We start from the raw sequence: 14,717 nt of genomic DNA, 5'->3' as shown, positions 1-14,717 counted from the left end.
GAAAGAAAGGATTACAAGCAATTAAAGAGGGGATTTCATATGAATATTCTGGATTTAGAGGTCGTCCAGCATCCCAGCTGCAGGTGGGTAGTAGCAGTATCTAAAATCAAGGAACATGAAGTGAGATTCTTTCCCGCTGAGACCCTCTTAGCTTCAGTCAGACAGCAGCCCATGGCCAGAAGTTACATCTTCACTATTGCCACTAATGAAGCTATCCTTTGTAATTTTGTCCAATGCCTTTTTATTTTCCATTTACCCCATCACCCCTACAATATCCTGTGGCAGTAAGCTCCGCAACAAGTAATCAGTGTTAGAATCTGTGGTTTCTCATTTGAAACCTCTGTGCAATACTTGTGTTGTCTTCATCCTCTTGCACTGGGAGAAATGGCAGTCAGTCATTCCCCATTCATCTTGTCACAGCATTCGTGGTTTTCTAGAGCCATGATACTGTTTACAGGCATATGTATGACTTTTCAGTGAGTACTGAGATTAAGGCAAAAGCATAAGTTAGAAACAGCATATTTCTTTTTAAAAATACAAAAAAGAAAGGAGAGAGCAAGTGAGTGAGAGAGAGAAATTAACTATTTTGAGACCACAAAACCAGCTGAGCAGACCAACAAGAAATCGAACAGCATGGCTTAATCACAAAGTGAGACTGCTGTGTGAAATTGCCCTACTTTCCCAAAGAGTGTGGATTTTTTTTTCCAGCTGGTTCAAACTGACTTTGTAAAGAATGAAAGTCAGATGTTTTGAGAGGAATAATCCTGTTTGCAATGGTCATCTGTGTTGTGTGGGCAGAGTGAGAAAGTAATTTGTGATTTCTGATCAGTCCTTATATATTTCATACCCTTAGGACAAGGTCTAATCCATGATTCCTGCTGATGCCGTTTCTCCAAGCAGCATTCATGAGAGAGATGTTGATAGGAGTCATGACAAAAATACTATCTGCCAAGTCTTCTCACAATCTCAGACCCACTATTTTAATGTTTTGAGATGAGAATAGGCTGTTTTATTATTCTCTCTCATTAGAGCCTACTCTGACAGTGCAGTAGGAGCAGGGACAGGACTGGCTCTTGCCCAGGCCAAGGGGAGACATACTTTAAACAATGCTGAAAGCCGTATTTCAAGTTTCTGTGATGATGACAGACTGTTTTCTAAGAATAGTTGTAACCATTTTCAAAGTGGGAGCAAAAGGTAAGATTAGTCTTCTCTGCCTATAGCTCTTGAAAATTTAGGTGTCTAATCAAACCTGATCTCCCCCTTTGGTCAGGAGAGAGAGCAGTTCCACTGGGACACTTCTGCCCATTTGTTCTCCGTTGTAACGTGGCGTTGAACTGTCTTGTAGACATCACTCACTTTTTCTCTCCCTTGAGAGAGATGTTTACCTTAGGCTAAACATCTTTTAGATGACTGGAGTTAGATATATGAGTTTTAGAGGTTCTGTAACTTCATTTTCCTTGCATCTCTGTCCAGCTTTAACCAGCGTAACAGTACTAATCACTGGCTATCCTCTACTGAGGAGGGGAGGAAAGACAGGAGTATCAGTAGGGCTTTGTCTGCCTATGCTTTCCCTTGATATGGGAACGAGGAAAAGGGTGTGACTTGTATCTGTGATCCCAAAGATATTACAGAGTTTAAAAGAAAAAAAGGGCTTATGACATAAGCTTCCACCAGCTGTGTGAAGTGAGAAGGGACCATTTTGATCTTCTGTTCTGCCCTTCCACAGGACAGAGGCCTTGGAAATTGGCCAGGTGGTTTCTGTATGGAGCCCAAAAACTTGTGATCAAATTAGAGTAAGTAACGTTAATGGACTTCTGTAAATAGAAGAAGTGAGCAGATGAGGATAGGTCAGGGGAAGAGGGGAAAGGGCTTTTGAGGTAAGAGGAGAGTTTGTTTCATAACAAGGCTGCTCTTCTCGTGTTTCCCTGTCCCAGAAACAGAGTCACTAGACACTCAGGAATTCAGATCTGATCTTTCATTAACATAAACACAACAAACTTATTCTAAGCAATACTATGTTTACTTTTTTAAAATACAAAAAATAGGTAACAATTTAGCCTGCAAACACATCAAAAAATGGAAAAGATCTGGCTCATAGGCAATGTTAGTTTTCTTACATTGCATAGCTATAATGTTTCTTAATCCTGCTGTTTTTTCAAGTCACTTTCCTATCTATGAGGTTTTATCAAATGCTATACTACTGCATAACACAGGATGTTCACTGTGATCAGCTTTGCAATGCAGCAAGTCTTAACATTTCTGTTCCCTGTTTCTTTGCATTTTAACAACGTAAAGTTATAGGTGGTCTATAGTCCCTCTTATGCAGAAGCACAGGGAAGTTACAGGTGAAAGCAGACAATGGTGGCTAAACATTGTCATCCCCTTTTCCATTCTCCAGTAGGATAAGAAATCCAGTTAGCAAATGGGAGAAGTGAGAAAGGTAAGGGTACAAACTCTTCACCTGTCTTCGTTTTTGGACGAGTTTCTAGGAGAGCACTGAGGCTTTCCCCACAACAGTGCTTGCTCAGACCACTTGATTCACCAAGAAACTAGGCCTGTCTACTAGTGCATATAGTTGGCATCCTGCATGAGTTGTTCAGGGTTCCCACTTCTATAACACAGCAGCACAGTTGGTTTTGCCTGAATACTCAAGCAGGCATTTCAGAAAGTCACAAGTAAGTACAAACAGCAGGCAAGACTTTTCCCCAAAGACTTTTCAAAGAGTGGTCAGAAACATTTCTGGATGCACATAATGATATCAGATGGTGAAGCACAGTGAAACATGACCACTCGCATCAAAGATTGCCTTGCACCTGTTCTGGCCACCTGTGTGAAAGTTTCTTCCTAAATGGATCATACTTCAGTTCTGGTGTCTTTCACTTAAAATCATGCTCATAAAACTAACACTGAATCCTGCAAAATGGACTTAGCAAAGGTTTAAAGCCTGCACTTCAGTAGCCTGCAGATATGCACTGTAATCAAATTTTAATCTGGAGCAGGTGACAACAGGAAGGCTCAATGTGTGCATGTTGTCAAAAAAATGGTACAACTGCTGAGCTTGAGTAAAAAGATCGAGTCCATTGGTTTGGTTCTTCTGTACTCGCTGGGAAAAAATAATCTGGCTTTAGATACTTGTGAGCTAGTTTAAGCTATTCTTAAGCCATTGTGTTAACAGAAGGCTCATTCTGGACTCTGGTTTAATAATGCTGAATACTAGAGTTCTTCCAAGCCTAATGAAAGACAGCCTCACACTTTCTGGAAGCTAAAAAAAAAAAAAAAAGAGAGAGAAAACTCTGGTAGTAGCATAAAATCAGGGGCTTAAGAGGTAGGACTGCAATTGTTTAAGTGATACAGTGTGGTAGGGAGGTGAGGCTTCCCAGCAGGCAGGCATTTTCTTTTCTTTCTAAAAATAAATAAATAAAATCCTCAGCATTTACAGCCTGAAACACACTGTTTCAGCAGTGGAATACTTAATGAATCAGTAATGCCAGACTGTTTTATTTAGCCAACTTCTGTAACACTGGTGTACTTTATTGTTTATTCAAACTGCAGACTTACCCAGCCTTATGTGTTGATAAAATTTCTGTGAAAAGAAACTTCTGTCTGTGAGAAGCTATAGCTGGCCAAAGGAAGCTCTCTTTTTGCTTAGCCAGTTGGCCCAAAGGCCAAGCACTTTAAATCTTACATGATTTTACTTAGCCTTCACTTTAAGGTAGGGAAATAGTATTTCAGTTATAGGTGCTGTAATCCAGCTGTGTGTCTTTTGGGTCATTGTGCTCACCAGATGCCCAAACTGACCTCTGAAAGCAGTTTTCCTGCAGCATTTCTATGAAATACAAACTTTTCTCATCTTCTTTACTGAATGATGCAGCTGTTATTTTACTTCTGCCCTGCCTTAAAGGACACTGCTTCCCAAGAAAAGCACTGAGAAGTTAAAAAATGGAAAATGTGCAGCCTCAGAGTTGCTTCCCCAGTTCTCGTGGACTGTTCTAACCTCTGGTTGCATACTACTTTTGGGGGGACTTTCCTGGAAAGTAGATGGGAGCCTGTTCACAACAACTCAATTCTCAGGACTTTTGTTTCTTCCTATTCAGTGCGTACTTCCTTGTGTTACTCACTCTGCGCCATTTAAACAGGTTCTTTACCTGTTCTAGACTGCCTGAAGGGTGTGATAAGAGACAAGTGAAAGCATTGGAGGAAAGGTGTCAGTGTGCAGGTGTGGATCTGCCAGTGCCACTGCAGCCTCTGGAAGACAAGAGAAGTATCTGCAAAGTAAATCCTGCGCAGACTCCCTGTATCTGCAAGGAAAGTCCTCCCTTGACTCCATGGCCTCCAGGAAAGCTAGTTCTATGCAGCTTCCATGTAGCTATGAAAAGACTCTATGAAATCTCTGGCATAAGAGCCTTAGAAGCTGGTAAAGTCTGACTTTTTTTATTCAGTTAGCAAAGGCAGGTAACTCTCAGCAAGAGTATTCTCCCCAGCTTTTGTGTAAGTGGTGATAATACATTTAGCACACACTAAACGTCTTTCTAAGTTTCTTTTGTTTTTCTTGGAAGTAATTTAATTTGAAATTTCTCACAACATTAAGGCCAAGACTGATGTTCATTTTTTGGAAGTTTCAATTTGAACCATTAAAGCTTGACAAGTTTAAACAAAAAGGCTTTATTATAGAAGGTATTTGCTGAATCTCAGCTTGTTTTATATATTAGTGTCCTGTCAGCTACCATAGCACCTTTTAGATCTCATCAGGTAGTTGAAGATTGAAGAAGTGCCATGCAGGATCTTCATAATGGCTGTTGATATTGTTCATTTCCAGAATGTCTTTAGTTGGGCACTGAATGTGGCTAATCTTTACAGCCATGTGGCCAGGCACCTGGAATGAGCATTTAGTTGAAATATGTAGGGGCTAAAGGAGACAAAAATAGGGGGGGATTGTGATAGCTTTCGAAGTTCAGCTATAAGGCTGAGAACTTGCCATGTGTAATTTTGGAATGAACACTCTAGGGGAAGAAAAGAGCTACAAAAGCCATATAGCTAAAAGGCATTTCTGTTGCTGAGAATATCAACCAGCACAAAATGGTATTAGCATGTGCACTCTGGGCAGGATAGAAAGACAGGGGGAAGATTTCTGTGACCTTTATTGACCTTGTGTCCATTCATTCTGTCATATGAAATTGAGCAGAATGAGCTGTTTGTATTAGTATGAAACAAACAGATAAAAGGGGAGAAAACCTGTAATATTCCCAGGATTTTAGGGCTTTTAAATATAGCTAAGAAGTTAAATTTTATGTAACACCCTTCCTTTGAATTCTTCATCCCTGAAGCATAAAGGTAGGCTATGCAAATTTGCCAGGTACAAGTTACAATCTATTAAAATATCAACAAATATTCACCAGAATTAGCCAGCCCTGCAAATAACATCAGTTCGAATTACCCCTTCCCTAAAAGCACTGGTCTCCAGTATATGTATCTCATGGTGCTTTGCTTTCTTCTACACAGTCCTAGATTCTGACACTCACGCTGAATATGAATGTGCCATTTATTTCATTTTTTTTTACACTAGACTTTCAGGAAGAAGATGAGATGGATCAAGGTATTTTCTGCACGCAGCTTTTTGTGCTGATTTACCTAGTTAAAGTCTGTTTAATTCCAGCTATGGTTGCATGCTGGTAAAAAAATGTTTGCTTCAGCAGAGCCTGCCTGGATAAATAACCAGTGCCCTCGCTCACCTAAGGAATGTGTGGATTCCTGGTTTTGGTGCAGTGCCTTAGCAGTGGACAGGATAAAATAATATCTTAGTGACTATATGATGCAGAAATAGGCTAATAGTAGTTGCGGAGAGTGTTTACTAGTATTTGAAAAAAACAAACAAGCAAAAATCCCCAAACCTTCCTTCCCACTTCTGTGCTCCCGTAGTCAGTCTGTTGGTCTCACAGTAGAAGGCAGCACAGTAGAAGGGAAAAAACCACCACAAGTGGAAATGAATCAGTAGTAATTCAGCAGAAGAGCACTACATTCCCCTCTTTGCCATGCTAGGACCTTCACTAGCCTGGGTGTTGTTATCTTTGCAGTGTTCTTACAGCAGAGAAAATAGGTTAACTCATAATGAATGCTTTTTAAAGGTTAGTTCCATAAAGCTAGCTGATTGCAGAGTGACAGCCCAAGACACGCATGGATCTCGACTGCTCTTTTGATACTGCCTGTTGAGTGGGCAGCCACCACAGCAGTTGTCCACTGTTTCTGACCAGGACTCTGATATTTTGGGCTGGACAGCAGGTAAATTTTGCAGATTGAAGGAAGCTTAGTTATCAGTATATTTCTTCTGGAGAAGATCATAGATCCTTTGTAAAACTTCTACCTCCCAATAGGCCAGGCAGCTTCGGGGCTCTTCTCCACAGGTCTTCTAAAGATCTTTTAATCAATACAGTTTCCCTTTTTCACTGAAATTACATTTACTGTATTTTTAGTATGTTCTGATGGAGCAAAAGGTGTTACTTACATCCAATTTTCCATATAACCACTTCTGATGACTGTACCTTTCAAGTCTTTTCAGCCTATCCATCCTGAATTAACTTTTTTGTAAGAAAAGGCCTTTCGTGGTTTATAAATTTTAATACAGGATGCTAGCTGCCAGAAAGTTTTGGATTGCAACCAAAGATTTTAACCAGTCTACCCAGCAGATGAAATGAGGTACAGCTCCTGCTGCACCTGGAGACAGTACTTCTTTCATTGCTCTATTTCAGAGTTATGACACCTCTGCTTTAGCCTCAGAAAGTCAGGAATTTTCCTTTAAACAGGCTTCCTGGAAATAGAGTTTTAGGCTATTAATGGGTAATTTATTACACAGTATTTTTCAGCCTTAAGAAACTCTGGGTTTTGAGGTTTGTTTTGTTTTTAGTATAGTAAATTAGGGACAGCTAAGCAGAGGTGAGACTCTTGGTGTGCTATCTTGACAGCAGGAGATGATGATAGTGGAGGCCAACCCTCAGTGAAAGAACATCATGGACTTTGATGGTGAAGTGCTTTGAACTCCAGCTTCAGCTGTTAAGCAGACAGATGCTGATTATGGTGGCTTTTTTATGTGCTGTGCAGTTCTTATTCACCCAAAGCAACCCATTAACAGTGGGACACCATGTGTGAGTGGGTTGTTCTTGACCTGACTAAATGCTGCACTATGCAACTTGCAGTGGATTACCTCTCATGTGCAAATGCTTTTCCACATAAAAGACATCTGCAGAGCTTCAGAATATGAGTACCAGCCCCAGAACATGGATGGTGTCTTACATTATGATTTTCATCTTCAAAGATCTACAGAGATATATACAGTTCAAGTAACTTTTTTTTTTTTTTTAACCCAAAAAGTGATCACATGAACTCTTACAAAGGTGCTCGAAGTTTGAAAGTGGTAGTATATCTAAAAGGCCAGTACTGGCATCTGCAGATTGATCACTGAACTGTGACTGGGATCTCTCTGTAGTTTGTTTCAGCGACTTGCTTTCATTATTTAGCACTAGGGTATCTCCAGGATACTTAGTTACCAGGGTCACTATAGTAAAGGAAGTCAGAATTCATAATTAATTAACAGGTCGTAGAGTAGTTGTATGCAGAGAGCCCTGTGGAGCAGTAAATTCCGTAGTCCTACCTCATGAAGTTCAGTGCCAGACATTTCTTGCTGCATGCTCCTGCCCTTTATAAAGCTATTTCCTTTTCTGACCTTAAGCAGAGTTCCAGACTAGTGTTTTGGGCAGACCCCAGGGGAGCCATAAAGGTATATCACTTATGACACAGTATGTCACTTAATCTTAGGCATACAGTTATTTCAGCCCCCACAGTGAAAGAGTCCAACATGACTGCTGATTGTAGAAATGTATCGTTTTGGGTAAATTCCCTGATCCATGCAGATGTATCTTTTTTTCGGTTGGGAAGGGTGGGAGGGAGGAGGGGAGGAGGAAGAGAATGGTTTTTCTGTTCTACCATCACAGACATATGTGAACTTTCTGGAAATGGCATGACTTTCTGGATCTGGTGTATAGCTTTCATGCTTGCTTTCTAATCTGTTTCAGAGCTGAGCAGCTGTAAGCTTATAATGTTTCTCGGGGAGCTGTTGTGTAGTAGAGAAAGAGCAGGCATCCTTTAGCTCTTGCTTGGGCACTACTGTGTACAGTACTTTCCTTCATGACTAGTATGTAGCAACCCTTGAATATTTCAGATAGTGACTTTCCTGTTCCCCGAAGTCTAAAGTTATTCCTTCTTTGAAGCTTATTGAGATTTGAATATTACTGAGATTTCTGCAGAAATACTCTGTAAAGGATACAAAGGTCTTCTTCAAAACACCTTGTTTGCAAATGATTAAAGAAGGCAGCCTTCTCTGCTAGGGATGTCTGCATTTTTTGGCCACCATCACAATGGGGAAAAAATACAAAGATATGATTTATCTGTAAGACACAACTGATGATTTAGATATAAAAGATACTACTAGAACTTCGTTGCTAGGTTCTATGGCCAGTCCAACCACAAAATGTGCATCTCTATGGCCAATCTAAGAATAAAATCTGTATCTCTCTTAATCATAGTTTCAGAACAAGTTTTATCCTTGCTTATTTGTGTAATATACAGCATTAGAATGATGAATTTGAACTAGAACATCATAAAAGTAGGCTAATTTGTTCCCTACCCTTTCTTAGTTTATGGCTGAGTTTTCATTAAGTGGATGAATACACTTTCTTCGTAGGATAAATGCTGAAGAGAGAAGGTGGCCAAGAGCGCTAGGGTGAATTACTTTTTAAGGAAGGAAGAGGAACATGGAAGTTCCAGATATATAGGGCAAGGATATATAGGGCATGAAATAGACACTGAAAGGAGTAAAAGTAAATGAAAATTAAGCGTAGAAGTGAGAGAGTGGTAGGTAAGAATAATCTTACAAAGGTCTTAAATAAAGTCATTAAAATATAAACCTAGATAATTTTATTATGTGAGCTTCTGAAAATTTGACTCCTTTATGTTTATGAGAGATTTTATTTGAGGGATTTGAGCAATTTTTTTTAGACAAAGAGGATACCAATATGCATTCAGCTCTGAATCCCCAACATAAGAAGGACATGGACCTGTTGGAACAAGTCTAGAGGAGGGTCACAAAGGTGGTCAGAGGGCTGGAGCACCTCTCCTATGAAAACAGGCTGAGAGAGTTGGGGTTGCTGAGCCTGGAGAAGGCTCTGGGGAGACCTTATAGCAGGCTTCCCATACTTAAAGGGGCCAGCAAGAAAGTCAGAGAGAGACTTCTTACAAGGGCATGTAGTGGTTGGACAAGGGGGAGTGGCTTTAAAATGAAAGTGGGTAGATTTAGATTAGATATTAGGAAGACATTCTTTACTATGAGGGTAGTGAGACACTGGAGCAGGCTGCCCAGAGAAGCTGCGGCTGCCCCATCCCTGGAAATGCTCAAGGCCAGGCTGGATGGGGCTTTGGGCAACCTGGTCTAGTGGAAGGTGTCCCTGCCCATGGCAGGTGAGTTGGAACTGGATGATCTTTAAGGTCCCCTCCAATCCAAACTGTTCTGCTATTGTATGATTCTATGAATATGTCCAAATGAAAGCCAAATCTTGCATTGTTTTCTAGGAGAGACAGCGTAACATGTTGACTTGTACCATTTACACAAAGGAATTTATTTTATGTCCACAGACACACATAGAGTATTTTCAGTTTCTTTTCATATAGGAAGGCAACTTCTTCAGAAAAATATTCAAGAAAAAAATTCCCATTTTTTCTTAATACTGATCACTTCTAGAAAAATGTAATACATTTTTGTGTGCAATATAACTATATACTTGAGGGAATACTGAGAGGGAGATACAATAATAAACTTTGAATATGTAAAAGGTATGTTCAAAAGAGAAGCGAAGAACTTTTCTTGCTCTCCATGGAAAAGAAAAAGTAAAACAATTTCAGTTGCACTGAGGGAAACTTAGATAATGCTTTAGGAAAACCCTCTAAGAGAGAAAGTTGTCAGCACTGCGCCAGCTTGCTTAGAGAAGTTATAGAAGCTCCAGCACTGGAAGGTTTTAAGAATATGCTTAATGTATGAGATAAACTTTTATACAAGTTCAAGTACTAGATTTGCTCCACATTGTCTTTTAGCTGCATAAAGACTGCTGAATTTCCTACTATTTTAGTTATAAATGTGCAGGAAGATTCAGTATAGATATAACTTGAAATATATCATGCCCTATCCACTCTAATTGCATAAAATTTCATATAATGCCTTCCTGAGTGATCAAGGGAGGGTTTTTTATAATGTCTTTTCTTCCAAAGGTGGAGGTGACAGTGGCCTGATATAAATCCTACTTGTAAGTCAGAGCTAATTGTTCACACTTCCTCCCCACCCCACGCTTTAATATATACCCTATGCAAACCTGATCCTTGCCACGATCTAGGTACAGAAATGTCAGGAGAACATATGCTGTTTGCACATACGAGTGAGCAATGGCGGGAATGTGGAGCGTGCATCATACACGTGCTGCAAACTCATGCATGGCAGGTGGCCCCATGTTATTTCTGGGGGGAAACCACCCCAAGCCTCCACAACAGTAAATTGAAAAGAGTCAGGCTAAAAAAGTGGGGAGCGGGAGGAAAACTCCTTTTAATGTGGGTCCAGTACAAGAAGATAAGGTAAGGCAGGGCAGTTAACAACTCAGTAGTACAAACAGAGGACCAAGCGTTGGTGAAAACTGAGCGAACAACTTTATTAAACAGAAAGCAGGCTTTCTTTGCACTAGTAAGTTGTCACTGAAATTAGAAAAAGCAAGTATTATCTCTTTTTACTGATTAAAGGCTGTTTGGGTGGTTGGGGCTATGATAACTTTTTTTTTGCGATGCTTTTCTCTAGCACCTATGAGACTGACATCCAAATGCTGTGGAACGTGGGGTCCTTCAGTCCTTCACAGGCTTTGGGTCAGAACATGCTAAAAGCTCGGTCTGGGCACCTCTGAACCAGAGGCTCACTCTTCAAAAGAAGACAACTAACAGAGCTGGGGTAGCACTTCGATAACTTCCTAAAGCTAGCCAGCTTTCCCTATTTGTGTGTGCCGAGGAAATAACGCTGACTGGTGTCTGAGTTCGAGAGAGAAAGCAAAAGGAAGACTTTACTTCTCTAGCCTGTCCAGTCTTCACCTTTAGCCCCTTCATCTATGTCTATACAAAGTATGGGGTTTTATCACACCTCTTACAGACTCCTTGTTTAATGTCTGCAGACATGTTGAAAATGTGAAAGTCACAGTAGCAGCAACTTGTCCATTGCTACTTCTTCCAAATTGTAGATACTTCTATACCTCGAAAATTCCACATGCTGCTTTAAGGCTTTTTTTCAACTGAACTTGAAATAAGAAAAAAATATGGGTTAATTTTTTATTTAAAAGCCACTTAAAAGAATTCAATATCAATGGAGCAACAATTGCGTGGAAGGAATAAAACTCTTTTGGCAGATTATGAAATACCATTAATTTTCACAGTTGATTAGCACTGTATTATATAGTGCAGGTGTTGCACCTGTGTGCAAAAATTCTCAGGGTTCAGTGTCAGGCTTTGGGCTGATGTTGTCACTGCCATGGTGCATTGGCCGAGTGTTAATATTCTGAAAAGCAGTATTAGGCAGTGTTAGGCATATGGGGAATTGTGTCATCTTCAAAACTAGGGGGATTGTTCTCTTTCTACACTATTTTGATCAGTTGTTTCTTCATTTAATGAAGAGTAAACATTGATGCAGCTTGTACCCTTAATTTCCAACAGCCTTTTTAGCAGTTTTGGTACTGGGAAAATCCAGTGTCCAGTCATCACTAAAATCTGTGAGGTGAAAATAAGAAAGCTGTTATTTGCACTTATTTTGTGCATTAATGATATGTACAGTTGCTAAGAGATTCTTTCAGTGACTAGGAAAAGTTCATTCAGGTATTTGGTTATTAAAAATACCTCTGCTTATTAGCATATAATATTACTGGACTTATTCATAAAGTTGCTGCGGTAATAATCCACTGCACAAAGAAAGAAATGTTCAGATACTTTAAATAATACTATTTTTTATAGAAGACTATGCCTTAAGTAACTCATTCTCACTGAACTCTTGAAAGGTGTCTGGATATGTGAGATTATTTCTTGTTTTCAGAGCAAGAGGCAGGGACCACAGATTCCCATCTGTGAAGAAGCTACTGGCAAGAGCTTTCTGAGCCCAGAAAGCAAGCTGCTGTTAGCTTTCTTTCATTTATTCCTCATTTCTAGCCACTACACAGCAGTTCTGTCTTCCAGTTCACTTCAGCTTCAGACGGAGCTACCAACACATACTGATGAGTTTTTAATGAAGCATTTTTATAGTTTGCTGTTTACAATTTAAGTGTCTGGCATTTTTGTATGCTATAGCATAGTCTTAAATCAATAGGACTTTACAGATGATACTTGATAATAGGATCTTACCTCACAAAGCTTAAAATTTTTATTAGTGTTTATAGTATTGGTTTGAGGTATTTCACATAACATTTCCCTGGGCAACTGTTAGGAGAGATTTAAATGTTTAACATATGTGGCTGTGTGCACTAATATAACACATGATTTTACCATTCCTATCTGTGTGTCTTTTTTTTTTTTTTTTTTAATAATTTCCTTACTTTTGCAAAATAATATTCCTTTTGGAAGGGATCCTTGTGGCTGACAGGCTTTACCTATCAAATCCCGCAGAGCGGGAGTCCTGGCTGGAAGGGTGGCAAGGTCAAATAAACCTTTAACCTTTTTCTTGTGCAGGGGTTGTGGGGGGGACGGGGGGAAGCTCACTGTGAAATCCTGCAGGGATGTTTCATCCAAGATAAATGGCTCTTCAAACCTGACCATTTTACAGACATGCGAACACCTCTCCTGGAAGTTTGCGTCTAACAGGGGCTTTTGCAGATGTGAAACTGTCAGGAGGGTTCAGTTTATGTTTCTAACAGAGATGAACAGAAGAAGGCAAAGGGGTTCAAACATAACTGCTCTCTGCTGGAGCCAACGTGATGTTCTTTCCTTCAGTATTCTTTTCTTTTTATAACTGCTGTCCTGTATGTTATTCTTTCCATGAAACAGGGATCCCTAAACTCCCCGTCTTCCCTTTCTGCCCCGCCCCATCCACTATCCTGTTTCCTATTTTAAAATCATTTAACCTTCTCGGTCCGCTCAGGGAATATGCTATGCACAGTAACACATGGTGGTCACTTCTTGGTAGTGTCTTGTTATGTAAAGAAGAGATTTCAATCTGTGTTTTAGGGTCATGCATGGACACAGTTCACCTTTCACTCATGGTAACATGCTGCTCTCAGAAGGTGACAAATGTACCTAGGAACTTTTTTCCTGTATTAACCTGTGGTAACAAGAGAACAAGCTCCTGAATTAGCTTATCAACACTGACTACATTTTCAGTCATAAATGACTGTGGAAGAATGCCTTTGGAAACTTTTGAAAACTTCAGCTGTGATTTACTCTGAAAGACATCTTTGGCACCTAAAATTAAAGAGAAGACCTTTCTTATTCTTCATGTAGTGAACAGGTACAATTTTGAAGGGCTATTCAGTGTGTTAGATATTCAGAACTGGCTATGAGCTTCACCTAATTATCTCTTATGGTCCCCATTTAAAGGATGGAGAAACTGAGGTTGGCAAAACAAATGATTCACCCAGATCACAAAAACTCTTGGTCCTTTGAGTAGAGCAGCAGTCTGCCTGTTTTCCACCAGCTGTCTGACTTTACTTGTTGCTTTCTATAAGAGGTATGGCACAAGTGCAGACTGACTTAGGTGTGGTCAATCTGTGACAGTCATTTGTCCAAGGTAGCCTTTTCTTGGTATTTCAGAGGCAACCATCTCCATCAAGGTGATCCATACTGATTTGCTTCTTGCTTACATGGAATATAGCTGACTTGAAATGAGAAGTTCTGGTTTTATTCTTTCATTTTATTTCTGTTCTTATTTTTCTAACCAGCATGAAAAATGTTCATCAATATAGACCTATGTCTGGGGGAATCCTGTTCCCTGTCATGACATTTCTTCTTTGCCCAATGTTGTCTTTCTGAAAGAAATTAAGGCCTTTTGCAAAAGCAAAATTTAAACAAAGTGTTTGAGTTACGAATACTAATCACTGGTTTTGAGGCATTTACTGGCAGGCAAAAAAAGCAAAGAACTGAGTCTATCAAAATTTGTATTTTGGAATTTGTATGAGCGGATCATGGTAAAATGCAAGAGCCTCTTAATTTGTGGCAAATTAGTACAGTCTGTAAATACAGAACTAAATTAAGATATTGGCTATGAAGAGAATTGTTTGTCTATAAAGAGCTAGCTATGTGGTAGCTGAAATACAGGGTAGAGAAAGGGGCTCTGATTTTTTCAAATATCTGCATTCCAGTGTCTCTTTCTTCTTTTACTTTCTTTAATGTATTTGTTTTTTAACAACTCTGTTGACTTCCTGCCTGAAATAACAGGCTTTTCAAGCAGTAGAGGTTTTCATCTGAAAAGCTCACCTTAAGACATAGTAATTTCAAGCAGCCACATTTAAGGTCCCTGTAAGGACCCTTATTCTCTTCAGAGCAGGGATCACATTACATACTGGGCTTTTGAAAAGCAACAACACCACTGCCAAAGTGTCTCTACCCTTAGAGACATCTCACATATCGCGTAGCCTTTTTGCTGTCAAATTCCATTGGAGTGCAAATAG

The sequence above is a fragment of the Falco naumanni genome, chromosome 3 (assembly GCF_017639655.2).
Source record: "Falco naumanni isolate bFalNau1 chromosome 3, bFalNau1.pat, whole genome shotgun sequence".
NCBI classification, from domain to species: Eukaryota; Metazoa; Chordata; class Aves; order Falconiformes; family Falconidae; genus Falco; species Falco naumanni.
This window is presented reverse-complemented; position numbering follows the sequence as displayed.